General features: G+C 42.2%; 1 protein-coding gene and 1 long non-coding RNA gene across 2 annotated transcripts in view; one reads left to right on the top strand and one right to left on the bottom strand.

The window, feature by feature from the left end:
* The window catches only part of lrp1bb (low density lipoprotein receptor-related protein 1Bb), a 433,776-nt gene that overhangs the window by 402,696 nt on the left and 4,552 nt on the right, over positions 1 to 26,528 (bottom strand). The gene's annotated exons all lie outside the window — the stretch shown is intronic.
* LOC124044005 lies at positions 300 to 7,003 on the top strand. Its single transcript, XR_006840419.1, has 5 exons — positions 300 to 1,970; positions 3,242 to 3,297; positions 4,838 to 5,041; positions 5,813 to 5,930; positions 6,057 to 7,003. It is a non-coding gene; the product is annotated as an uncharacterized LOC124044005 (long non-coding RNA).

The following is a 26,528-nucleotide window of genomic DNA, read 5'->3' as shown; positions in this document are numbered from 1 at the left end:
TAAGTATTTGCTTGTAAGCAGGAATCAGGAGGATAGAGTTATGTTCCAATTTAGAAATGGAGTACGGGGAAGAGCTTCGTATTTATCCCTGTGTGTGGAGTAAAGGTGATCTAGAGTTTTTATCCCTTTAGTTGTACAGGTGACATGCTGGTAGAAATGAGGTAAAACTGATTTCAGTTTTCCTGCACTAAAATCACCGGCCACTAGGAGCGCATCCTCTGGATGAGTATTTTCTTGTTTGCTTATGGCCCTGTACAATTCATTGAGTGCGGTCTTAGTGCCAGCATCGATTTGTGGTGATAAATAGACAGCTACAAAAAATATTGATGAAACTGCGTTGGTAAATAGTATGGTCTAGAGCTTATCATGAGGTACTCTAACTTAGGCGAGCAGAATGTTTAAACTTCCATAATATTAGAGATTGCACACAATATATTGTTAATAAAGACACACACCTCCCCCCTGATCTTACCAGACTCTGCCGTTCTGTCCTGCCGATGCATAGAAAAACCAGCTGAGCTTGTACAGTTTATTCTCCAGCAATTGCACATTTGCCAACAGAGCAGTGGGTCGAGGCTATATATTCATTGGCCACCATAGTCTCACCAGGGTGTCCATGCATCAGCCTCTATAGCGCTGTCTTCTTCTCCTTTGAGTGTCAGGGATTACGGCCTGGTCCAGGATAATCAATATGGCTTTAGCCTCTGACTCACTGAAGTAGAAGTCCTCGTCCAAATTCGAGGTTAGTGATAGCTGTTCAGAAGTTCTTGTCGGTCATATGAAATGATGGCAGTAACATTATGTACAAAAAAAGTTAAGATAAGCCCTAAAAAATACATAAAATAGCACAATGGGTTAGGAGCCCGTAAAACAGTCCTTCTGCCGCTATTCCAAAAAACAAATGTAAAAAATATACTGAAAATAATCTGTATATGTAAAATGTGGTGGTGGTCTTTCAGTTTCCACTGGTCCTGGGGGCCCTTTTTAAGGTCAACGGCATCATGAATTTTATCCATTTTAGCCTCTGCCATGAAGCTGAATCTTGGCGACAAGTGGAAGATTTTCCAGCAAGACAATAACCAAGCACACATAAAAATCTACAAATAATTGGTTAATTAACCACAAAAACAACATTTGCAATGGCCATCTGTCTCCGGAATAAAACCCAATTGAAAACCTGCGGTTTGAAGTAAAGAGGTCATTCCATAAGCGCAGACCAAAGTATTTATCAAGGATATGGAAAAGATTCTGTATGGAGGAATGGTGTAAGAGCTCTCCTAATGTGTTCTCCAATCTCATAAAACATTTTAGATAAAGGCTCAGTTACGTTATCCTTGTAAGGGGAGGGTGCCAAAAACAGGGGTGAGTATTGAAAACAGGGATGCCAATAATGTTTTTGAGAATTTATTTGTATTACTTGTCAAACTAAATATTTTTTTCTAAACAATTTTCCTAGTATAAAATAATATATACATTATTTTAGCATAGAATATAGGTCAGTATTTGTATTATTCATTTTATACAGTATTCTTTGCTAGTCTTTATCAAGGCCGGGTGCCAATAATTCTGGACCTGATTGTATTATATGCACAGTTCTTAGTAGACTGTGCCAGTCATCACTTTGTTATTTATTTATTTTTGTATTTTGCCCCCTTTTTCTCCCAATTTCGATCTTGTCTCATTGCTGCAACTCCCCAACGGGCTCTGGAAAGGCGAAGACGGAGTCATGCGTCCTCCAAATCATGACCTGCCGAATCACGCTCTTTAACACCCGTCAGCTTAACCCTGAAGCCAGCTGGACCAATGTGTCAGAGGAAACACCACAAGGAGTTGCTAGGGCGCGATGAGCCAAGTAAAGCCCCCCCCCCACCAAACCCTCCTCTAACCTGGACTACGCTGGGCCAATTGTGTGCCGTCCTATGGGACCCCCGGCCATGGCCGTTTGTGGCACAGCCCGGGAATGAACCCGGGTACGTAGTAATGCCTCTACAGCAGCACTGCAATACAGTTTCTTAGAACGCTGCGCTCCTCGGGAGGCCCTACCAGTCATCACTTTACTGCAATACAATACACAAGTGTCTGCTATTGTCAGTGGGCTATAGCTGAACATATTACATGCACAGTTCTTAGCACAGTAAGCTACAGTATGTTATTGATAATAACCATAGAAAGATACACGGTAATTGCAAGACGTGACTCTCAAGGCAAGTGTCTCTCTAACAGCTTAACATGTAAAGTGTTGGTCCCATGTTTCATGAGGTGAAATATCCCCACATTTTTCCATACACACAAAAAGCTTATTTCTCTCAAATGTTGTACACAAATTTGTTTACATCCCTGTTAGTGAACATTTCTCATTTACCAAGATAATCCATCCACCTGACCATTTGTGGCATATCAAGAAGCTGATTAAACAGATGGATCATTACACAGGTGCCCCTTGCGCTGGGGACAATAAAAGTCCACTCTAAAATGTGCCGTTATGTCACACAACACAACACTACAGATGTCTCAAGTTTTGAGGGAGCGTGCAGTTGGCATGCTGACTGCAGGAATGTGCGCCAGAGCTGTTGCCGAAGAACGTAATTTCCATTTCTCTACCATAAGCCGCCTCCAACATCATTTGGAGAATTTGGCAGTACATCCAACCAGCCTCACAACCACAGACCACATGTAAATACTCCAGCCCAGGACCTCCACATCTGGCTTTATTTTAATTGACTGACTTCCTTATATGAACTGTTACTCAGTAAAATCATTGAACTTTTTGCTTTTTGCATTTTGCATTTATATTTTCATTCAGTATAGTTACTACTGTACCCTATACATGGCTACCTTATCCTTATTGTTGATTCACTTGTAATGTTCCTATTTCATATTCCATCTCCCAGATCCACAATTATTGTATAAAGTGAGTTCAGAAGATAAAGTCAGAGTAGATAGTGGAGTAGAGACAGTTTTGCCTGATGTTTTTGATTTCACTGCTGCCTATCACTCTGCCATATTGTGCAGAACTAACGATTTTGTTCATGGAAGATACTGCAGTCTCCTGCTGTTCTGGACTGACTGAAATGCTCCACATTACTTTCTCAGAGATGCTCTCCTCAGGGAGATTTCAACCCTCTAGTTACCAATTTTACAGCTTGATTCCAGCTATTCTACTATATTTCCCTCTAAATTAGTGGTGTTCCTTCCTTTGTGCGCCAAGATCACAACTGAAATTGGATTCTGTCTGTTACAGGTGTCCCAAACGGTACTGCTGTGTGGACAGACATTCTGGGTTAAAAACAAATATACGTAAGCACACATATGTAAACACACCCACACATGTAAACACACCCACATGATCAATATCAGAGTGGAAGAACTTGATTTTCCTGCATAGAGCCCTGACCTCAACTCCATTGAACACCTCTGGGATGAATTGGAACGCTGACTGGGAGCCAGGCCTAATCGCCCAACATTAGTGGCCAACTTCACTAATGCTCTTTTGGCTGAATGGAAGCAAGTCCCCGCAGCAATGTTCCAACATGTAGTGGAAAGCCTTCCCAGAAGAGTGGAGGCTGTACTGGCAGCGAAGAGGGGGACCAACTCCATATTCATGCCAATGATTTCGAATGAAATGTTCGACGAGCAGGTGTCTACATACTTTTGTTCAGGTAGTGAAATAACTCACATTTCATGTGAATTTGGTCAGGTCGCCCAAAAAGTAGCATATTGCAGCTTTAATTGGGCTCTAGCACTAAACGGATGTTGAAAATTACTGTGTGCTGTAAAAAAAGGGGGGGGAAAGCAAACAGCTCAAACGAATCCAGATAGAGAGACAGAGAGTCTTCCTCATGCATTCTAATCTAGCCAGATAAAACCCAGTATAATATAAAAGGGCGAATATTCAATTTTCTCAGCAAAGGGAAATGACGGGTGTCTATGATCAGGCAGCAGAAGAGGTGCCAGGCAGGTGAAGGTTCTCTGAGCAGAAATACAACCAGCAATAAAAATGGAATATGAAATCCTTTATCTCCCCATAGGACACAGCCCCATTATATGCCATATTTTCTACTTAATTAAAAGAGCAGGAAGACAATGATTGGCAGCCAGTAGGTTCTTTCCTTCCTGACAAGAATATCTTCAGCCCAATAGAAATCTTTCCTTTAACACGTTGTCAGCACACTGAGATGTAGTCTAGTCTAATTTGATGACTACCAGCAGCAGCTGCTCTCAGGTCTATGGCCACAAGAAGAGGAGATCATCTAGCAGACAGCAGAAGATGTCTGATGGAGCACTTACATGATGTTTAAGTGCCTGTTCTGGAGGCACATGCCAAGGACATGCAGGATGAACATTGAAATGGTTGTTGCAGACTTGGATACTAGCTAAATCTACAGTAGGCCTATGCTTTACATTTACATCTAAAATATTCATAGAGGATATTTCCCATATATTCTCACTAAAAATGTTATCTCAATGAAAATATATAGTAAGTGTGGCACAGTGAGAGGTATGGGCTTGGGTGTGGCTGAAGGACTCCCAGTGCAGCAGCATAGACAGAGCCACCCAACTCAGCACAGGTGCGCTCATTTCAATGCTATGGATAGCAGCACTCAGTTCAGTACTGTGGAAGGCTGCACTACCTTCAGCACCAGGCCAACCGAAGACAGCGCAACAGCTTTGCTCACCCAACACACCTGTGCAGGATTACTAATCAGCACACCTTCAAGGAATTCCCTAATCAACTGACTGGCACAAGAGTGAAGGCTGGACCTCACTCAAGTGGAACAGTGATGAAGACACAGTGTGCCTACCATCGCTCTTCAACTGTTTCTCTCTACTTCCACAGAATCCTCAGAAGGAACGTTACGGACTCTGCCAGTGAGACCATGCCGATGCAAGACATTGCAGGTGGCCACCATCTTTAACCACTCTCTTGCCTGACCAGCTTGTGGACTAGAGAGCCAGAGACACTAAAAGCATCTGAAACTCTTTTGTTATGTGTTTACTCATTACCGCTTGTGTAGTCGGGCACACCACACTCTTCCCAACAGTAAGTATAAAAGCAGTTACCTTGCTGCTATAGAGGCTATTGCACTTACTGTAAGTGAACGTCTGAAGCATGGTGTAGATCCAGCATCCCCCATACATTTAGAGGCCAGGCCTAGGCTATAGCTTATTTAAATTGAGTGCTGAGGTGCAGGGAGATCATGCACAAGTATGATAAGAGTCCTTATGTGTACACAAAGTCTCTACAGCTGCATCCAATCAGTCAGAGAAACATTTGAGTGGACTCTCTTGCACACTAAAAATTAAGGGTTCAACAAGGGTTCTTCTAAGAGCTTTGAAGTTCTTCAGAGAACCTTGGGGTTCTTGGCACTGAAAATAACCCCAAAGGGTTCTTCCAAGAACCCCATAGGAGGTGGGGGTTCATCGAGGAACCTCCTTAGGTTCCTGCAAGAACCCCCACCAACTAACTGCCCAACCTAACTGCCCAAAGTTTGGATTTGAATTTGAAAGAACAGCAGGTGCAGGCACTTAACTGGAAAATGTAAAGATCTCCTCAATTTAAGGTAAGGTTTGTCCCTTGTATGATCTATATTTAGCTACACTCGCATTAACATCAGCTAACCATGTGTATGTGTCAAATAAAATTGATTTGATATTGTTTTATGATGATCCATTTACCTTCTGATATTTGTGCAAATCTTTCTAAAACAGAAAATGGACACTTCAATGGATATCAAGAGTTAAGAATATGTTGAAGGCTAGTTGTATTGGGTGCAGATGACTGAAGTGCTCAGTTTTTTCTGTATGTCTGCAGGTATACAAACGAGGAGGCATGCAAAGTTATATCTTGGTGTGTTATGCACAACACATTTACCATCCTCCTCCCTTACCTCTTCAATGAATATACCATAGGCCTCTACATTATGGACAAGGTACTGTATGTGTATGAAAACCATTATTAAAACAGTTGTTTCTACCAAAAAAAAAACAAATTATGAAGATGCTTGTGCGCATGTTTTGTTATTCATATGTATAATAATCAAATATTGAATTCACAGACGTCACCCTCCCTACACCTCTGCATTTAACAGAAAACCTGTTCAATCACAACGTACTGCAAAATCATTCTGGCTATGTACACGGAGAACATCAACACACCAGAGGATATATCCATTATACTTGGGCCTCTGCTGGGAGTTTACCTCATATTTAGATTTTTTAATTCTGCTGTGCCACTAAAATCCAAATAAACACTGACAACTAAAATATTCTGTTATTTTTATGTATATTAATGACGTGTGGACTGGGGGGTAAAAATTTACCCCAAAGGTTGAGGAACAATTTAAAAGGGGTTCTTAAAAGGATTATTTAAAGAACCCTTTAAAAGGGTTCTTCGAAGAACTTATAGGATACTCCAGGAACCTTTCATTTTTAGAGTGTGGGTTAACTTATAATACGTAAATGAATGTGGAAATAGAACACACAGAACATGCACCTGAAAGTGGAACAATTTACCCACTTAGTGCCTATACCTACAGAAACACATCCTCACTGGACACAACTTGAACATTCCCCAAAACAATTTCAGAATGACACGATAAGGGGGACAAAAAAAGAACAAAACATTTTTGCTTAGCAGTTATTGTATTTGATGTGGGCAGTGTGGCAGCTGAGTTTCACCATGGCTGGCTGAGTATGGGCTGGCTGACTATGGGCTGGCTGAGTATGGGCTGGCTGAGTATGGGCTGGCTGACACAGGTTTATGAGCAACAAGCATCCAATCAATATGCATTGATCCAAGATGGCGTAGCAGTCAGACGTCTTTGTCCTGTCATGTCCCTTGTATATATCGTTTTACATATTTTTCGTCGCATATCCTTTCAAATATTTTGTAACTGGATGCAGTCTATGACAGTGCCATCCGTTTTGTCACCAAAGCCCCATTCACTACCCACCATTGCGACCTGCACGCTCTCGTTGGTTGGCCCTCGCTTCATACTCGTTGCCAAACCCACTGGCTATAGGTTATCTACAAGTCTCTTCTAGGTAAAGCCCCGCCTTATCTCAGCTCACTGATCACCATAGCAGCACTCACTCGTAGCACGCACTCCAGCAGGTATATCTCACTGGTCACCCCCAAAGCCAATTCCTCCTTTGGTCGTCTTCCACTTCTCTGCTGCCCATGACTGGAACGAATTGCAAAAGACTCACACCTCCCTCACTAGCTTTAAGCACCAGCTGTCAGAGCAGCTTACAGATCACTGCACCTGTACATAGCCCATCTATCTACCTACCTCATCCCCATACTGGTGTCTATTTATTTATTTATTTTGCTCCTTTGCACCCCAGTATCATTACCTGCACATTCATCTTCTGCCGATCTACCATTCCAGTGTTTAATTGCTATATTGTAATTACTTCGCCACCATGGCCTATTCATTTCCTTAACTTACCTCATTTGCACTCACTGTATATAGACTTTTTGTTTTCTTTGTTTCTACTGTATTATTGACTGTATGTTTTGTTTATTCCATGTGTAACTCTGTGTTGTTGTATGTGTCGAATTGCTACGCTTTATCTTGGCCAGGTCGCAGTTGCAAATGAGAACTTGTTCTCAACTAGCCTACCTGGTTAAATAAAGGTTAAATAAAATAAAATAAATACATCTGGATGCCTCCCTTTTTAATCACCACAGCTACCACAATTCATTCAAATAAATACTCAAAATGGTGACATGAAGTGTTGCCTTCAAAAGCCGAGCTAGGCATCACACAAATCTAACAAAATGATGTGCATTTGTATTTTCTATTTCAACATTCAATAAGCTTCTAAAATAATCTCATACTCTCTGCCTGTTTTAGTTCATCTGCCATCAATAACATATTTTGGTTCCTGTAATAGTTAGCATGCAGGACATGTCCTGTGAGCTAATTAAAATGCATGGTTTAACAGTAGCTTTACAATTCAAAATACACACTGAACCATGCACTAATAGTCTTAGACTACAAGGAATATTACTTGCTGATACCATTCCTCTTGATCTGTACAATTCTTACCACTATCTACTGAAGTGTGAATAATAATAAGATGGGGGAAGAATCATTGTGCTCTTTAGCTTGACAGTTGCAAATCGTTTGCTGCTAGAATGATAGAGACTTATTCATGAGACTGTTCACACACCCCTACTCAACACGACTTTAACAAATAGCAGAGTCCCATTGTTCCCTTTCATGAATGATATACAATCAACTCAAATAAGGCATTGGAAATCATATCAAACATATTGGTTATGAAAGATCCATCATTCTTAGGATCCATTCTTGTCTTGTTTTTAATAAACTCTAGTTGGATCTGTGGACTCAGTGCCCATACTCATAACCCTTACCATTTTCACACACGTAAACCTCTATAGACCGTCTACTCATAGAAAGGCTACTCAACAGGTGGTCTGAGGGCCAAGAGCCACCCATGAATGACCTTCAATCACCCTTAAACTACTGTAATCATGAACATGGTGAAAAATCTATCCAACCTTCCTGTATTTGTAGAAATGTATGTAAAATCAATGTTCCTCCTATATAATATGATTATACTGGCTACTTGTTGTAAGTACATAATGATTTAGCCAATTAGATACAGAATGTAGGTAAACAAGTAGATTGCAAAATTCTGGTAACTTTCCCAATATGACATACTTTTCCAGAAAACCTGGTTGAAGGATTCTCGGAATCAGGAAGGAATAGGCAAGAAATTCGGAATCCTCTAACCAGGATTTTGGGAAAACTTAGGAATTTTGGGAAAGTTAGCGGAATTTCGCTACTCTATACAAAAGTAATCATAATTGAATGTATTACAAGAATAGTATCTATTAAGACACTGTATGTTGATCATTAAATCTGCTCAAGGAGCGCTGTGCTGTGGCTGACCCGGTCTCCAACCCTGCGGGTTATGTGTGTGTCTCGCAGGGTTGGATTGAAAGTTAAAGAAAAATGTATGTGATCTGGAAAGGAAATAGACAATAGCATATTCTTCTTATAACATAATGTGATTAGTCTATATATTATCCATCATACATATGTTGTTTTTGCTGTCCCCATTAACATTTAGTTAAACAACCAGGATTGCTTTAGAATGGAAACAGGGTCTTCTGTTTGCTTCATTAAATGAATCCCTTAGCACCACCACCTCCCCCATCATAATGCTGATACTGTATACTCACTAAAAAGCCACTTACTGTCTAGCTGTAAATTACATGTGGATTAGCTGACCTATCTACATAACATAAGCTTTAATTCCTACAATGGGGAGCATTACTTCCATGCCTGTGTTGTGTAAAAGCACATCAATTCAATGCTGCAAAGGGCAATGCCATTTTCATGTTCTCTTCCTACCAATATATAAAAGCAAGGCTGCAAGCTACTACGGCTTTGACTGCATCTCCTCTCCTGAGAAAGAAAAGAAAGAGGAAAAGGAAAATAAGGAGGATGAGCTTTGGAGCTCTAATCCGTGGCTGTGCTGTGCAGAAAGCCATTAGGTGACAGTAGAGCGGAGGATGGTCGGTAAGGGGCCTCACTATAATAAAGCACCTCATGTGTCCTCTGGGAAACACTAGCTACCGGGAGGAGAGAACGCGATTGTATTGAGGCATATATACAAATTAAGGAGGTTATCTGCAGAAAGGTCCACCGAGGGGGGGGGGGGGGGTTAGCTGGCTGGCTGCCATACCAAGAGACCATCGTAGGTGTTGGAATCTGTTGACAGTCATTTTATTATGTGACAGACTGTCACTCCAAAATAAATCATACTTTCCCAAAGCTTCCCTGTCTGAAAATCCTGAACAATGCAGACTTGATGTGCTTGATACATCTGTCAGATTGACCGACCATCCCTGAGAAACTCATTACTACAGACCCTGAGAACAGCACGCAGACAGACAAATTCACAGAATATAAATTGAATGCAATTTCATTCACTCAAGAAAATATTGTTGATTTAACTGCAAAGGAATTGTTCAAGTATCACAAACTAACTGTGTGGTCAGATTCATATCAGATTGACATCTGCGAGAAAAGTTGTAAAGTGGCTATTCCAAAGGAACAGAGATTGAGTAGCCTAACTACAGTAGCAAGTGACATATATGTCACTCCTGCACAGGGGAACAGCCGTCAGTCATTGTTATAATGATGGCGAAGCAACACAAGGCATTCTAAAGGCAAAGCACTCCTGTATGTTTATCAAATTCATTGATAGCCATGAAGGAATGACCAACTTTTTCCAGAAGCTCAATGCACCAGTCTCATCAAATGATGGACTAGCCTAGTTAGAACAGCAATAGAACAGTACATAACCTAAATAGGCCAAAAAATAACTTTGAAGACCACAACAGTGAAATGATGGCGCCCTCTCTCCATCACCCAGTTTTTCATTTCTTGTTCGGAAACATTACAGTGGGATGAATTGGGCACATCAACATACTGTAGTAGTGTGAGACAAATCCCCTTAGAGAGGCTCCTAAGCTTTGAATGAAGCACCAAATTCAAGCTCTTTCTGGAGATTTATGCTGTGAGGCTAGCTGCTTCATTGACTTAAGAGTAGGAGCATATTGGAATTCTGAAATTGGTCTTCACTTGGACATGGCCCTTAGAATTGTTCGGCCATGGAGGCTGGTTCTATGTTGACACTTTTGATGGTCAAAAATATTCAAACTACATTACTCATTCCCTATACAGATGACCTGTGGAATATAGTAAATGGTATTATTTTATTAGCTTATACTTTATAGGCTACTTCTTATTTCAGCTACTGTATGATGTGGTCAATGAAATGCAGTCTGCTGCTTCTAGAATCATGTCACATACTATACTGGTCTGGACAGACGGGCTGTGCCCTGATCTGACCTCAAACGACTGACTGTCAGAGGGGCTGGCTTGCATGACGGCTGAGCTATCTAAAACGTCAGTACACTGGAGTCAGCATCTGATACCTACCAGACGTACTGTAGGCAGCCACTGCGTCACTAATCTCATCGGGGTGATATTGCACTGCCTTGTCTATCTTACTTGAAATATGAGTCAGAGTGTAATGTCTTCAGTGAGTTGGTCAATCTTATGTTCAAAATCAAGTTCGCCATTTTCACAGTGTGAAATGTCAGTAGTGTAGTGTACTTGGTGGCATTGTTCTAAAGGACTGGTTTTAGATGCATAATCGGTATGAGTGTGTAGGGTTTGTCCACAATAAGTTAATGGTCTAGGATCAGATGGCAATCTTTAAAGAGATGTTTAGAGGGCTCTGAAGTTCTGAAAATATTTTTCAACTGCTCCCATCAATATACTATGGCAGAAGTTGAAGTATCACTGAATCAAGTATTCATATTCATAACACAGACAAGTCATGGATGTACAACACCGTACCAAGAAGCAATAAGCATTAATTGTTTGTAGTGCATTGTATGTTTTTGGATTACACAGAAGGGAATCTCTCGAAGCATCAGTGTATTATTATCAGTGTTTTTATTATCAGATAATTAGGTATGGACCGTTATGTCTTCCACAGTGCTGCTCACATCATGATGACTCTGCCACCTCAGTAGGACTGGCGTCTCTGTAACAATTTTTGTTGGTGGAAGAAGGAGTAGACCAAAGCACAGCGTTGTACGTGTTCATGATGCCTTTAATAAACTGAACACTGAATACAAACAAACAAAATAATGAAGGAAAACCGAAACAGTCCCTCCCGTATGGTGAAAACACTGTAACGGAAAATAATCACCTACAACTCAAACACATAGAAAAAGAAAACCTAGACCTACAACATAGAATACCCACCCACATCACACCCTGACCAAACTAAAAATAGAAACATACAAAGCAATCTACGGTCAGGGCGTGACAGTCTCTCTCTCTCTCTCTCTAAATACTAATATATGCCATTTAGCAGATGCTTTTATCCAAAGCGACTTACAGTCATGTGTGCATACATTCTACGTATGGGTGGTCCCGGGGATCGAACCCACTACCCTGGCGTTACAAGCGCCATGCTCTACCAACTGAGCTACAGAAGGACCACTGGTGATTATTCAGTGATGTGAACACAACAGGCACCATGTCAGTGAAGTGATAAGCCATCGGTTGATTACAATAAAACAGTCAGTTTGCTTCAGGTGATATCAGAACAATCAGGACAGATAATAATTTGTCAATCATCAAAAACTGTTTACTAAAATCTCTAATGGTGGTTGAGGGTTGCACAATGCACATTAACATTGGAAAGCCTTTACACGTAACAGATCAAAACATGAGAAAGGGCCATTTTCATAGCCACAGGACAGTGACTGAGTCACCACACCAAAAATATAATTTACGGAATGATCTGTTGCTGTGACAATGTAATTGCCAATTAAGGTATAACATCAGCTCTGAGCAGAGTCATTGATTGTGAGGGTTTCCGTCAACTTGACAATAATTATTAATCAGCAGAAGAGGCGCTCGTCGTTCTCATCTCCTGACAAAATAAACTAATAAACAGATTATTTAATCTCCTCCATACTGAGAGCTTGTTCAGAGCTGCTATACAATCAATGGTGGAGGAGGTGTCGTTTTCCCCTCTCAGTTTACTCCACCCCCTCACCTGTGATTGGATTACTTGCATCATGCCTTTGATTTTGTCCCCAGAAAGAGAATAATTATCTTTGAAAGGGACAGAAGAGAAAAAAAGTGTGTGACCAGAGAGAGAGAGAGAAAAAAAGACATATATATCAACTAATTGCGAGGGCACTAGAACAGTGTTCCCTCACCCTACTAGTATCTGAAGTCACATGTCTACTGTTTGCTGATGATCTGGTGCTTCTGTCCCCAACCGAGGAGGGCCTACAGCAGCACATATGTCTTCTGTACAGACTTTGTCAGACCTGGGTCCTGACAGTAAATCACAGTAAGACAAAAATAATGGTGTTCCAAAAAAGGTCCAGTTGACAGGACCACAAATACAAATTCCACCTAGACACTGTTGCTCTAGAGCACCTCAGCCTAAACATCAGCGCCACAGGTAACTTCCATAGAGCTGTGAACGATCTTAGAGACAAGGCAAGAAGGGCCTTCTAAAGCAATGAAAAGGAATATAACATTTTACATACCAATTAGGATCTGGCAAGAAATACTTGAATTAGTTATAGAACTCATTGCCCTTTATGGTTGTGAGGTCTGGGATCCGTTCACCAACCAAGAATTCACAAAATGGGACAAACACCAAATTGAAACTATGCATGTAGAATTCTGCAAAAACACCCAATAATGCACGCAGAGCAGAATTAGGCCGATACCCGCTAATTATCAAAATCCAAAAAAGAGACATTAAATTCTACAACCACCTAAAAGGAAGCGATTCCCAAACCTTCCATTACAAAGCCATCACCTACAGAAAGATTAACCTGGAGGAGAGTACCCTAAGCAAGCTGGTCTTGGGGCTCTGTTCACAAACACAAACAGACTCCACAGAACCCCAGGACAGCAACACAATTAGACCCAACCAAATCATGAGAAAACTAAAATTATTTACAATAAAACAGAGCAAACTGGACTGCTATTTGGCCCTAAACAGAGAGTACACAGTGGCAGAATACTTGACCACCCAAAATTAAGGAAATATTTGACAATGTACAGACTCAGTGAGCATAGCCTTGCGATTGAGAAATGCTGCCGTAGGCAGACCTGGCTCTCAAGAGAAGTATGTGCACACTGCCCACAAAATGAGGTGGAAACTGAGCTGCACTTCCTAACCTCCTGCCTAATGTATGATCATATTAGAGACACATATTTCCCTCAGATTCGAAAACAAATCCAATTTTAATAAACTCCAATATCTATTGGGTGAAATACCACAGTGTGCAATCATAGCAGCAAGATTTGTGACCTGTTGCCACAAGAAAAGGGCAACCAGTGAAGAACAAACACCACTGTAAATACAACCCATATGTATGTTTATTTATTTTAGCTTTTTTTCTTAACTATTTGCACATTGTTGCAACACTGTATATGGACATAATATGGCATTTGAAGTGTCTTTATTCTTTTGGAACTGTGAGTGTAATAATTACTGTTCACTTTTTATTGTTTATTTGCATCATGCCTTTGATTTTCTCCCCAGAAAGACAATAATTATCTTTGAAAGTGACAGCAGAGAAAAGAAAGTGTGATTAGAGAGAGACAGAGACAGAGAAACATATACAGTTGAAGTCGGAAGATTACATACACCGTAGCCAAATATATTTAAACTCTGTTTTTCACCATTCCTGACATTTAATCTGAGTAAAAATTCCCTGTCTTAGGTCAGTTAGGATCACCACTTTATTTTAAGAATGTGAAATGTCAGTATAATACTAGAGAGAATGAATTATTACAGCTTTTATTTCTTTCATCACATTCCCAGTGGGTCAGAAGTTTACATACACTCAATTAGTATTTGGTAGCATTGCCTTTAAATTGTTTAACTTGGGTCCAACATTTCGGGTAGCCTTCCACAAGCTTCCCACAATAAGTTGGGTGAATTTTGTCCGAATCCTCCTGACAGAGCTGGTGTAACTGAGTCAGGTTTGTAGACCTCTTTGCTCGCACACGCTTTTTCAGTTCTGCCCACAAATTTTCTATAGGATTGAGGTCAGGGCTTTGTGATGGCCACTCCAATACCTTGACTTTATTGTCCTTAAGCCATTTTGCCACAACTTTGGAAGTATGCTTGGGGTCACTGTCTATTTGGAAGAACCATTTGCGACCAAGCTTTAACTTCCTGACTGATCTCTTGAGATGTATCTTCAAGAAATCCACATTATTTTCCGCCCTCATGATGCCATCTATTTTGTGAAATGCACCAGTCCCTCCTGCAGCAAAGCACCCCCACAACATTATGCTGCCACCTCCGTGCTTCACGGTTGGGATGGTGTTTCACGGCTTGCATGCCTCCCCCTTTTTACTCCAAACATAACAATGGTCATTATGGCCAAACAGCTCTACTTTTGTTTCATCAGACCAGAGGACATTTCTCCCAAAAGTGGCTTTTTTTATGCCGGTTTTGGAGCAGTGGCTTCTTCCTTGCTGAGTGGCCATTCAGGTTATGTCGATATAGGACTCGTTTACTGTGGATATTGATACTTTTGTACCTGTTTCCTCCAGCATCTTCACAAGGTCCTTTGCTGTTGTTCTGGGATTGATTTGCACTTTTCGCACCAAAGTATGTTCATTTCTAGGAGACAGAGCGCGTCTCCTTCCTGAGCGGTATGACGGCTGCGTGGTCCCATGGTGTTTATACTTGCGTACTATTAGGGGTACAGATGAACGTGGTACCTTCAGGTGTTTGGAAATTGCTCCCACTGATGAACCAGACTTGTGGAAGTCTACCAGTGGTGGGCCGTCCGGGCCAGCAAGACCTTGTCTGCTGGCCTAAACATCATCAGAATATAATATTTTTTTTAAAATATATTTTCCCACAAATATGTATTAAATTATTCCCCAGAGTAAGAGTTATACTCTTAATTTCATAGCTTTCCTCTTGATTGCACTGCTTCCAGCCCCAGGTTGAGATTTGGAGGGCTGGTCTTTATGTTAGATCTTTTATCCAATCACATTCAGCCATCATGTGTTGCCAGGGGTCTAAAATCTGCCCTCAGGCCTTCAGAATCAACAGTGCGGGCGCTTGTAGCTTAAAGTGATTGGAAATGAAAATTTAGTGTCAACCAATCAGCTTTAGAGTTGGCTATTGTACGCCTGCTGGCTGGCTCCAGTGTTACACAGGAGCCAGCTAGCAGGCGTAGTGCGTGCACGTCTTTTGATTGGATTACCAATATTGAGAGGCAGGTCCTATATGGGCAGGTCTATGCAGAACCTCAGAACTAGGAAACTGAATTTGATAAACAAATTAATTTGCGTACTACTAAGCTGTTTTTTCAACCCACAATGGCGGAAGGAGGAGAAGATATCGATTTGGTCGAGGATATATTTATAACGCCATTCTCAAGACAAATTTTTCAAGAAAAGTTAGACATTGTCAGGAGAAGTCGCCCGACGCCGACGCTACAAAGCCTGTCACAGGCGGGAAAGGGGTTTGTTTGCCACTTTCAAAGTTCCAACTACGAGCGCTATCAATGGCTCACAGGCTCCGAGAAGCACTGCAAACTGTACTGCTGGGAATGCCTATTATTTGCAAGTGATCGATTTGGTGTTTGGAGCCACAATGGCTTTACAAACTTGAGTTGTCTAACCAAGGTAGCAACGAGACACCAAAGCACGGCTGGGCACTTACGAGCAATGGTGCTTTTGAAAACTTTTGGGGACACCCGAGTGGATCTACAGCTCAACGAACAAGCGCGCAGGGCAACGGAGCTGCACAATGAAAATGTATAGTGTATGTGTCTAAATGTAGAGTGTCTAGAGCCATGGCATCATAATGATGGTAAATAATCTGTCTGTAAACAATTGTTGGAAAAATGACTTGTGACCAGGACATAGTAGATGTCCTAACCAATTTGCCAAAACAATAGTTTGTTAACAAAAAATGTGTGGAGTGGTTGAAAAACAAATTTTAATGACTCCAACCTAAGTGTATGTACACTTCCGACTTCAACTTTATTTAATAATTCATTTTGACAGTAACCCTCCCCGCAAAAAAATGTTTATTTCCATATGTACTAGTAAGCTCAGTGTTTGTTTCTTGGGCTTCAGGAATGTGATTGAAAAGGTGCCTCGGGCTTTGCAAAATATAAAAATTAAACTGATTGAAAGTATAAGGGGATTTCGGTGAACACATGCTGTGGTCAAGGCTGCAACGCACCAGTGCAGTGAGTGGAGCTCAGGAGTTCAAAATCGTGTATCAGACAGAGAGCCTAATGCTTCTTAAGTACATTAGTTCTTTATGAGTTTTAGTTTAGAAAACGATCTCTCCGCAGAATCGACAGTTACAAGGATGATAAAAACAGTTTCATTGCCATAGCAACATCAGGGAAACTGTGCAGAAGGGAGTGTTGCTTCAAATACAGCAGTTCTGTAACCTGTTTAATTGAGTGTCTCATTCTCCTTAATTGCCGGCCTCAACACGTTATGGAAAGAGATGAACTGTAAAGGAAGCTCTGGGGACAGGTTGTCTGGATTGTGGACAGCCAATAAATTGGCAGATGCAAACAGAGTATCTATCATCTTTAGCGAACAACTGTTCTGTATGAACTAAAGTGTTTTGCGATTTAGTTCATACAGGTGAACCGGAGTTTGAGTGTGGTTGTAATATCAACAGTCCCTTATCTCTGGTATATCTTGGCATGTATCATTCAAGAGTAAGTTTAGATTGTGTGAAGTGCAATGGACATAATATGCACAATGTCTCAGGAAAGACTGTCTTGGTTGGCAATACTCATAGAAAAAAGTCGTTCAGCAACCTGGACCTACATGCCGTGGCGAAAACATTTGCACACGAAAAAGGAGGACTTCGGGAGACCAGGGGAGTCTCTCAAGTTGGATTTCATTTGATTCAATTGAATGTACCTTGACTATTGCTGCCCATTTGTGTAGGCTATTAGCCAGACAAAACCAGCTGAGTTCAACAATAAATAGTGGCTGAATGTATACCCAAGCCAACTACTTTTCTCCTCATTGTTAGGCTATTTGTTGAGTCATTTTAGTAAACCTTGTATAAATAGCAGCTAAATTCGGTATCTACAGTGAATTCAAAAAGTATTCACACCCCATTACTTTTTCCACATTTTGTTGTGTCACAGTCTGAATTAAAAATGTATAAAATTGAGATTGTGTGTCACTGGCCTACACACAATACCATATAATGTCAAAGTGGAATTACGTATTTTTTACAAAGTATCCAACCCCTTTGTCTAAATAAGTTCAGGAGTAAATTGTTTATTAACAAGTCACATAATAAGTTGCATGGACAATTATTGTGTGCAATAATTGTGTTTCACATGATCTTTGAATGACTACCTCATCTCTGTACCTCACATACACAATTATCTGTAAGGTCCATTAGGGGTCTGGGACTATCTCGAAACCATGAGACAGTACGTCCACTTGCAACACTTGGCTTGCAACCCACACCCATCCCAGCCATTCTGATGCAATAATAACCAACCACTGTCCCACTGTCTCAAAAAAGTTGCTGTAAGAAACACTTTGGTTGTATTGTCTCAGAGTACTGACAGCAAGGGCCGTCTCAGACAAACATCCATTATCAGTCAGTGAGCTGCAGATACCTGTGACTGTGACAGTCTAGTCTGTGTGTCTGAGGCGAGAGGTTAATCTCTGCTCACTTTTACTGTGCACTGAGGCACAGCACGGACAAGCAAGGCAAAGCATGCAAAGGGCCTAATTGCACATTGTAATAAAAGAGCTGATTGCAAACCAACAGAAGAGTGGGACAGGAAACAAACTAAGAGCTCCTCTAACAGAAACACATACTCTAATCATATTAAGGTAAAATGAGGAACAAACACAACTAAATTAATACAGAAATTAACAGGACTGTCACTGCACCGTCAAAGCATGTAAGTAAGAGACCAGTAGCAAATGAACAACTTCCAAGGAAAAACATACCGATACAGATTGATGACAGGTGACCCTGTCAGATTTAGACATATAGTCAGACTAAACAATGGTTTAAAAGAGGATACCTAATTCAATAGACAACCCTAATTTTTCAACCCAACATGTCAGTGTACCTGTCAATTAACTTGCCACAGATTTAACTGATCCTATCATTCCTGAGAGGAGCGGGATGGACATGAATGACAATAATTCCCTCTTTCATCCTTCCCGTAACCCTCAGAAGCCCTGGACAACAATGTACACAGCCAAAGACCCTCTACATGGGCAGCAGCTCAGACATCCACTTAAAGCTTCCAGCCTCTGCGAGTTTGTTTAATTGTGTGTGTGTGTGTGTGTGTGTGTGTGTGTGTGTGTGTGCGTGCGTGCGTGCGTGCGTGCGTCTGTCAAGCATGGGTGCATTTGTGTGTTTAATGCCCATAGACAGTAGTGCCTATACATTTCCTATACATACTGTATCTTATTGAAATGCCTTGCACCTATCAAAATATTTTACTCCAATGGATCTCTCTCCTAGCAGTGACCATAGAAGACTAATATTTTAACTCAGAACCTCTTAAAAGGTTATATCTTATGACTATGAGTAAAAACTAATTATTCCAAATATACAGTGATTGCACAGTTTACCATTGTTGCTAAAGCATTCATATGATCAAATCCATAAGGAAGATTACAGACAATTAAATTATGTAGATTATTTACAACGCTATTTTTGTATTTTTCTTATCACCCTGATTAAATGAAGGGCAGGGTAGCATGGAATTATTATTACTAATTATATTTATATGGTGGCATCACCAAATGGCCCTGGGTGACTCTCTCTGCTGTTGCTGAATGAGGATTGTTGGGTGTTGGATGAATCCCCCGCCTGTTCTCATTTCTGGGCAACTGCTGCAAGCTTCGACCCCTGAGCCCTCTGCTCTGCCTGTGTCCTGTGCCAGGTGGCAGCTGGGAAGGATAGAGTCTCTCCAGCCAGGCTTAGCAACCCTGGTCCCTGCTCCACATTACAGCCTGGTCCCTGGGCCACAGATACAACAATGCTATGGCACAGGGGCATGACATGAGCATGACTGACCTACAGACCTGGATCTGTGTGTGTGTCTCTGTGTGTCTCTCTTTCTCTCTCTCTCTCTCTCTCTCTCTCTCTCTCTCTCTCTCTCTCTCTCTCTCTCTCTCTCTCTCTCCTGGTGCATCAGGAGGTTATCCCCATGGTAACATCCTCCAGGGCAACAACAACTCTAACCCCTCTGCTACCGCGGTGACCGTATGAGGCAGTTAAAGGAGAAGGCCTATGGTCAACTACACAAACTAGTTTAAGGTTAGAGAAAAGGGCAACCTGCAGTGGTATTTCCTAAAGGGTAAAGCTTCATGTTCAGTCTGAAATGTGTGGGAAACAAGATGAGAGAGCAGCATTTCACTCAGCCTCAGTGAGACCTGGCTGGCTCCTATAAGGTATGATGAGCACACAGTCACTAGCAGGCCTGCTCCTTGGGGTGCTTCCTCTCTGTGATCGCCGTTTTACCCTGTCAAACTGATGGACAGAGGGAGAGTACAGACTTTAGCCCCCTGAATGAGACACTTTCCCCAGCCGCAGCCAAGAAGAACTCTCCCTCTCAGGCCAGAAGCTAGCTGAGACTACTGAAGCAACACATCACATTCAGACAGCCACCACTTTTAAACCATTTTAGTCCTGATTGTCTTGTTGTTGTACAACAGATGATTATTACATGATCAGTACATGATTCTCTGTCTTCCATGTTCTGTCTCTAGTCTCTAGTCTCTACTGGCTGCTGTCATTCGGTTTGCTTTGTATGTATTTGTATATGCGTGTTGTTTTTGTGGAAGGCAACAGTCAATGTACAATGTGTTATGCAAGTTGTTCTGTTAACATATACAATGCAGTAAATATACTATTCTATCTCATCTACCATTCCATGACCTTATCTTCAAATGAACTGATTCTGGTCATATTAGGGTTATTCCGTCACAGCTCTTTTCCTGCCCCCCGCTCCCCCTTTCCTTCCCTCCCCTTTCATCAGCATATTTGGCAATAAAACAGTTATTACTTTATCACATCAATAATTTAATTGTGCCTATTTTCCAAGTCAGCAGCCATCTCAGTAGCACTATCTGGCTTAGCCGGCAATTTGATACATGTCCTTAGAGACAGGCCCCTTTTCAGTAGGAAACACTCATTGATTCATTAATCACATAACCAATTCTGTAACATTTCAGAAATATTGAATATTAAACCCCTCACCGATGAATAATTGAGTCAAATGAGTAGAATCAACACAAACAGATCATACGGGTCAAACACAAAGGCTCCTCCTCCGGCAGACTCAAATCAATCCAGTCAAGTCAATTATCCAGTGGATGGCTGGAGTTCTTCCACCACGTCTGCCAATCTACAGCTAATTGAATTGTCGTGTGTTAAGACCATGCAGGGTGATACTGAGTTATCACAATCAAAATCCAATGGCTACAGAACCGCAATAGGACACTGTTATCAAACATGATTTTTCACACTTCTGAGCCGAACTGAACCAAGCCAAGCTGAGCACTACACTGCTGGCCGTATTTGCTGTAACTGCTGAAAAGAACCATGTGAAAATTCAATATCCAAACCAGAAAAACACTGTTCGGGTCGGCAGTCGGAACTATAGTGTGAAGAGTGATGGGAGAAAACCACTGTAGATATTGGTCAGCTGATTCCCCTTATACTTGAACCCTCTTGAAACCAGAATGAAATAGAGCTTGTTGTCTCAGAGCAGTGAGTGCTAAAAGCTAGTCTGATTTATAGAGGAAGAGATGAGGTAGTGGTTGGTCTAGTACTACTACCTGAGAAGTGATTCATACAAATCCTGTATGGTCAACTCTGTATTTTAGTTGGCATCATTCATCCCCATGTCTCATGTTTATTGAACTTTGCCCCTCAAGCTTTAAGTTGGCAAGAAAACGAGGGGGAAGCATACTAACAGCTTGACTGTTAGGAAAAGGTGCAGAGGTGAGATAATGGCTTTGTTTTGCAGATGTTGAGACCTTGTTGAACCACACAAGATACAGTGGCAAGAAAAAGTATGTGAACACTATGGAATTACCTGGACTTCTGCATAAATTGGTCATAAAATTGTATATGATCTTCATCTAAGTCACAACAATAGACAAACACAGTCTACTTAAACTAATAACACAAACAATTATACATTTTCATGTCTTTATTGAACACACGGTGTAAACATTCACAGTGCAGGGTGGGAAAAGTATGTGAACCCTTGGTTTTAATAACTGGTTGACCCTCCTTTGGCAGCAATAACCTCAACCAAACATTTTCTGTAGTTACGGATCAGACCTGCACAACGGTCAGCAGGAATTTTGGACCATTCCTCTTCACAAAACTGTTTCAGTTCAGCAATATTCTTGGGATGCCTGGTATGAATCGCTCTCTTGAGGTCATGCCACAGCATCTCTATCGGGTTGAGTTCTGGACTCTGACTGGGCCACTCCAGAAGGCATATTATCTTCTGTTGAAGCCATTCTGTTGATTTACTTCTGTGTTTTTTGTAGTTATCCTGATGCATCACCCAACTTCTGTTGTGCTTCAATTGGCCGACAGATAGCCTTACATTCTCCTGCAAAATGTCTTGATAAACTTGGGAATAAATTTTTCTGTCGATGATAGCAATCTGTCCAGGCCCTGAGGCAGCAAAGCAGCCCCAAACCATGATGCTCCCTTCACCATTCTTTATTGTTGGGATGAGGTGTTGGTGTTGGTGTGCTGTGCCTTTTTTTCTCCACACATAGAGTGTGTGTTCCTTCCAAACAACTCAACTTTAGTTTAATCTGTCCACAAAATATTTTGCCAGTAGCGCTGTGGAACATCCAGATGCTCGTTTACGAACCTCAGACGTGTAGCAATGTTTTTTTTGGACAGCAGTGGCTTCTTCCGAGGTGTCCTCCCTTGAACACCATTCTTGTTTAGTATTTTACATATAGTAGACTTGTCAACAGAGATGTTAGCATTTTCCAGAGATTTCTTTAATTCTTTAGCTGACACTCTAAGATTCTTCTTAACCTCATTGAGCATTCTGCGCTGTGCTCTTGCAGTCATCTTTGCAGGATGGCCACTCCTAAGGAGAGTAGCAACAGTGCTGAAATTTCTCCAGTTATAGACAATTTGTCTTACTGTGGACTGATGAATATCAAGGCTTTTAGAGATACATTTTTCTAACCCTTTCCAGCTTAATGCAAGTCAACAATTCTTAATCTTAAGTCTTCTGACATCTCTTTGTTAGAGGCATGGTTCACATCAGGCAATGCTTCTTGTGAATAGCAAACTCAAATTTTGTGAGTGTTTTTTATAGAGCAGGGCAGCTCTTACCAACATCTCCAATCTCGTCTCAATGATTGTACTCCAGGTTAGCTGACTCCTGACTCCAATTAGCTTTTGGAGAAGTCATTAACCTAGGGGTTCACATACTTTTTCCAACCTACACTATGAATGTTTAAATTATGTATTCAATATAGACAAGAAAAATACATGAATGTGTGTGTTATTAGTTTAAGCAGGCTGGGTTTGTCTGTTGTTGTGACTTAGATGAAGATCAGATATGACCAATTTATAAAGAAATCCAGATAATTCCAAAGGGTTCACATACTTTGTATTGCCACTGTATATGGTGGTAGATTAAATATAGTCTTTGGAATTTATTCAGTTAAGCTGACACTGCGGAAAACCATTTTATGTAAACATCACATTGTGTCAGCAGTAATAAGAAAATCTGTTTGATTTGTTTACTCAGTAAACATTCTCATCATATACATGTCAATGCTACAAATTCGATTTTATAGGCAAAGCCCACTGCAGTGCAAATCTGTTATAAAGAGAACTTAAATGACCAAGACAAGACATTCTATCCAATTCTTTCAGCATCCAGTAACCACATCCAGACCATAACAAGCCATCTGGGAGCACCTGACTGTCAATGCCTGTTCACATACCCTGGGCCATGGGCTATTCTATCTCTAGCCTAATCCTGTGTAGAACTGAGGAGTCCACTAACAATTGCACTTAACTGATAGAATTGGATAGAATGTCTTGTCTTGGTCATTTAAGTTATCTTTACTGTAATGTCGTTCATCTGTTGAAAGAAGAGAGTCGGACCGAAATGCAGCGTGTAGGTTACTCATGACTTTAATGAAAGAATCGCGGTACATGAAATAACTGAAACTAAATACAAAAACAACAGAACGGAAGGTGAAACTAATTACAGCCTATCTGGTGACTACAACACAGAGACAGGAACAAACACCCACGAAATACAAAGCGAACTCAGGCTACCTAAATACTGTTCCCAATCCGAGACAACGAGAATCACCTGACTCCAATTGAGAACCGGCTCAGGCAGCCAAGCCTAACTAGACACACCCCTAATCATACACAATCCCAATGTTAATAAAACCCCAATACGAACCCAACACATAAACCCATGTCATACCCTGGCCTGACCAAAATATATAACGAAAACGCAAAACATATTAACCAAGGCGTGACAGAACCCCCCCCCCCTAAGGTGCGGACTCCCGGACGCACCTCAAGAGCATAGGGAGGGTCCGGGTGGGCGTCTGTCCATGGTGGCGGTTCTGGCTCGGGACGTGGACCCCACTCCATTAATGTCCTATTTCCTCCCCTTCACGTCCTGGGATAATCCACCTTCTCCGCCGACCATGGCCTAATAGTCCTCACCCAGATCCCCACATAACTGAGGAGCAGCTCGTGACAGAGGGGCAGCTCGGGACAGAGGGGCAGCTCGGGAAGCCCAGTACTGAGGGGAAGCCCAGTACTGAGAGGAAGCCCAGTACTGAGAGGAAGCCCAGTACTGAGATGAAGCCCAGTACTGAGATGAAGCTCAGGCAGGTAGTAGGCTCCGGTAAATAATGGCTGGCTGGCAGATCTGGAAGAGACTGGTTGTCGGGCAGATCTGGAAGAGACTGGTTGTCTGGCAGATCTGGAAGAGACTGGTTGTCTGGCAGATCTGGAAGAGACTGGTTGTCTGGCAGATCTGGAAGAGACTGGTTGTCTGGCAGATCTGGAATGGACTGGTTGTCTGGCGGCGCTGGGCTGACTGGCGGCACTGGCGGCGCTGGGCAGACTGGGAGCACTGGCGGCGCTGGGCAGACTGGTGGCACTGGCGGCGCTGGGCAGACTGGGAGCACTGGCGGCGCTGGGCAGACTGGGAGCACTGGCGGCGCTGGGAAGACTGGGAGCACTGGCGGCGCTGGGCAGACTGGGAGCACTGGCGGCGCTGGGCAGACTGGGAGCACTGGCGGCGCTGGGCAGACTGGGAGCACTGGCAGCGCTGGGCAGACGGGAGACTCCGGCAGCGCAGGAGAGGAGAAAGGCTCTGGCTGCGCTAAACAGGCGGGAGACTCCGACAGCGCAGGAGAGGAGAAAAGCGCTGGCTGCGCTGAACAGGCGAGGCGCACTGGAGGCCTGGTGCGTGGTGCTGGAACTGGTGGTACTGGATCGAGGACACGCACAGGAAGCCTGGTGCGGGGAGCTGCTACCGGAGGACTGGTGTGTAGAGGTGGCTCTGGATAGACCGGACCGTGCAGGCGCACTGGAGCTCTTGAGCACCGAGCCTGCCCAAGCTTACCTGGCTCGATGCCCACTCTAGCCCGGCCAATAGGAAGGGCTGGTATGTGCCGCACCGGGCTATGCTCCCACACTGAAAACACCGTGCGCTCCATAGCATAACACGGTGCCTGCCCGGTCTCTCTAGCCCAACGGTGAGCACAGGGAGTTTGCGCAGGTCTCCTACCTGGCATAACTATTCTCCCTTCTAGCCTCCCCCCAATAATTTTTTGGGGCTGTTTTTCAGGTTTCCTTGCCAACCGTGTTCCCTCGTATCGTCGGCTCCTATCTCCGGCTGCCTCTGCTCTCCTTAGTGCCTCCACCTGTTCCCATGGGAGGCGATCTCTTCCGGCCAATATCTCCTCCCAAGTGTAAAAACCTTTACCATCCAACACGTCTTCCCATGTCCATTCTCCAAATAATTCGTCCTCCTTTTTCTGCTCCAGCTGTCTACGTCGTTGCCAGTTTACACGCTGCTCGGTCCGTAAGAGGTGGGTGTTTCTGTAACGTCGTTCGTCTGTTGAAAGAAGAGAGTCGGACCGAAATGCAGCGTGTAGGTTACTCATGACTTTAATGAAAGAATCGCGGTACATGAAATAACTGAAACTAAATACAAAAACAACAGAACGGAACGTGAAACTAATTACAACCTATCTGGTGACTACAACACAGAGACAGGAACAAACACCCACGAAATACAAAGCGAACTCAGGCTACCTAAATACGGTTCCCAATCCGAGACAACGAGAATCACCTGACTCCAATTGAGAACCGGCCTCAGGCAGCCAAGCCTAACTAGACACACCCCTAATCATACACAATCACAATGCTAATAAAACCCCAATACGAACCCAACACATAAACCCATGCCTGACCAAAATATATAACGAAAACGCAAAATATATTAACCAAGGCGTGACATTTACACCATATTTGTACTGCAGTGGGCTTTGCCTATAACATTTTATTTGTTCCATTGACATGTACACTACCGGTCAAAAGTTTTAGAACACCTACTCATTCAAGGGTTTTTCTTAATTTTGAATAATCTCAAATATCAAATATATTTTGATTTGTTTAACACTTTTTTGGTTACTACATTATTCCATATGTGTTATTTCATAGTTTTGATGTCTTCACTATTATTCTACAATGTAAAAAACAGTAAAATAATGAAAAACCCTGAATGACTAGGTGTTCTAAAACTTTTGACCAGTAGTGTAGTCCCTGTTTAACCACGAGTGCGTGGCCAAACACGACTCCAACACCATCATTACGTTTGCTGATGACACAACAGTGTTGGCCTG

The sequence above is a fragment of the Oncorhynchus gorbuscha genome, linkage group LG09 (genome assembly GCF_021184085.1).
Source record: "Oncorhynchus gorbuscha isolate QuinsamMale2020 ecotype Even-year linkage group LG09, OgorEven_v1.0, whole genome shotgun sequence".
Taxonomy (NCBI): Eukaryota; Metazoa; Chordata; class Actinopteri; order Salmoniformes; family Salmonidae; genus Oncorhynchus; species Oncorhynchus gorbuscha.
This window is presented reverse-complemented; position numbering and strand designations above follow the sequence as displayed.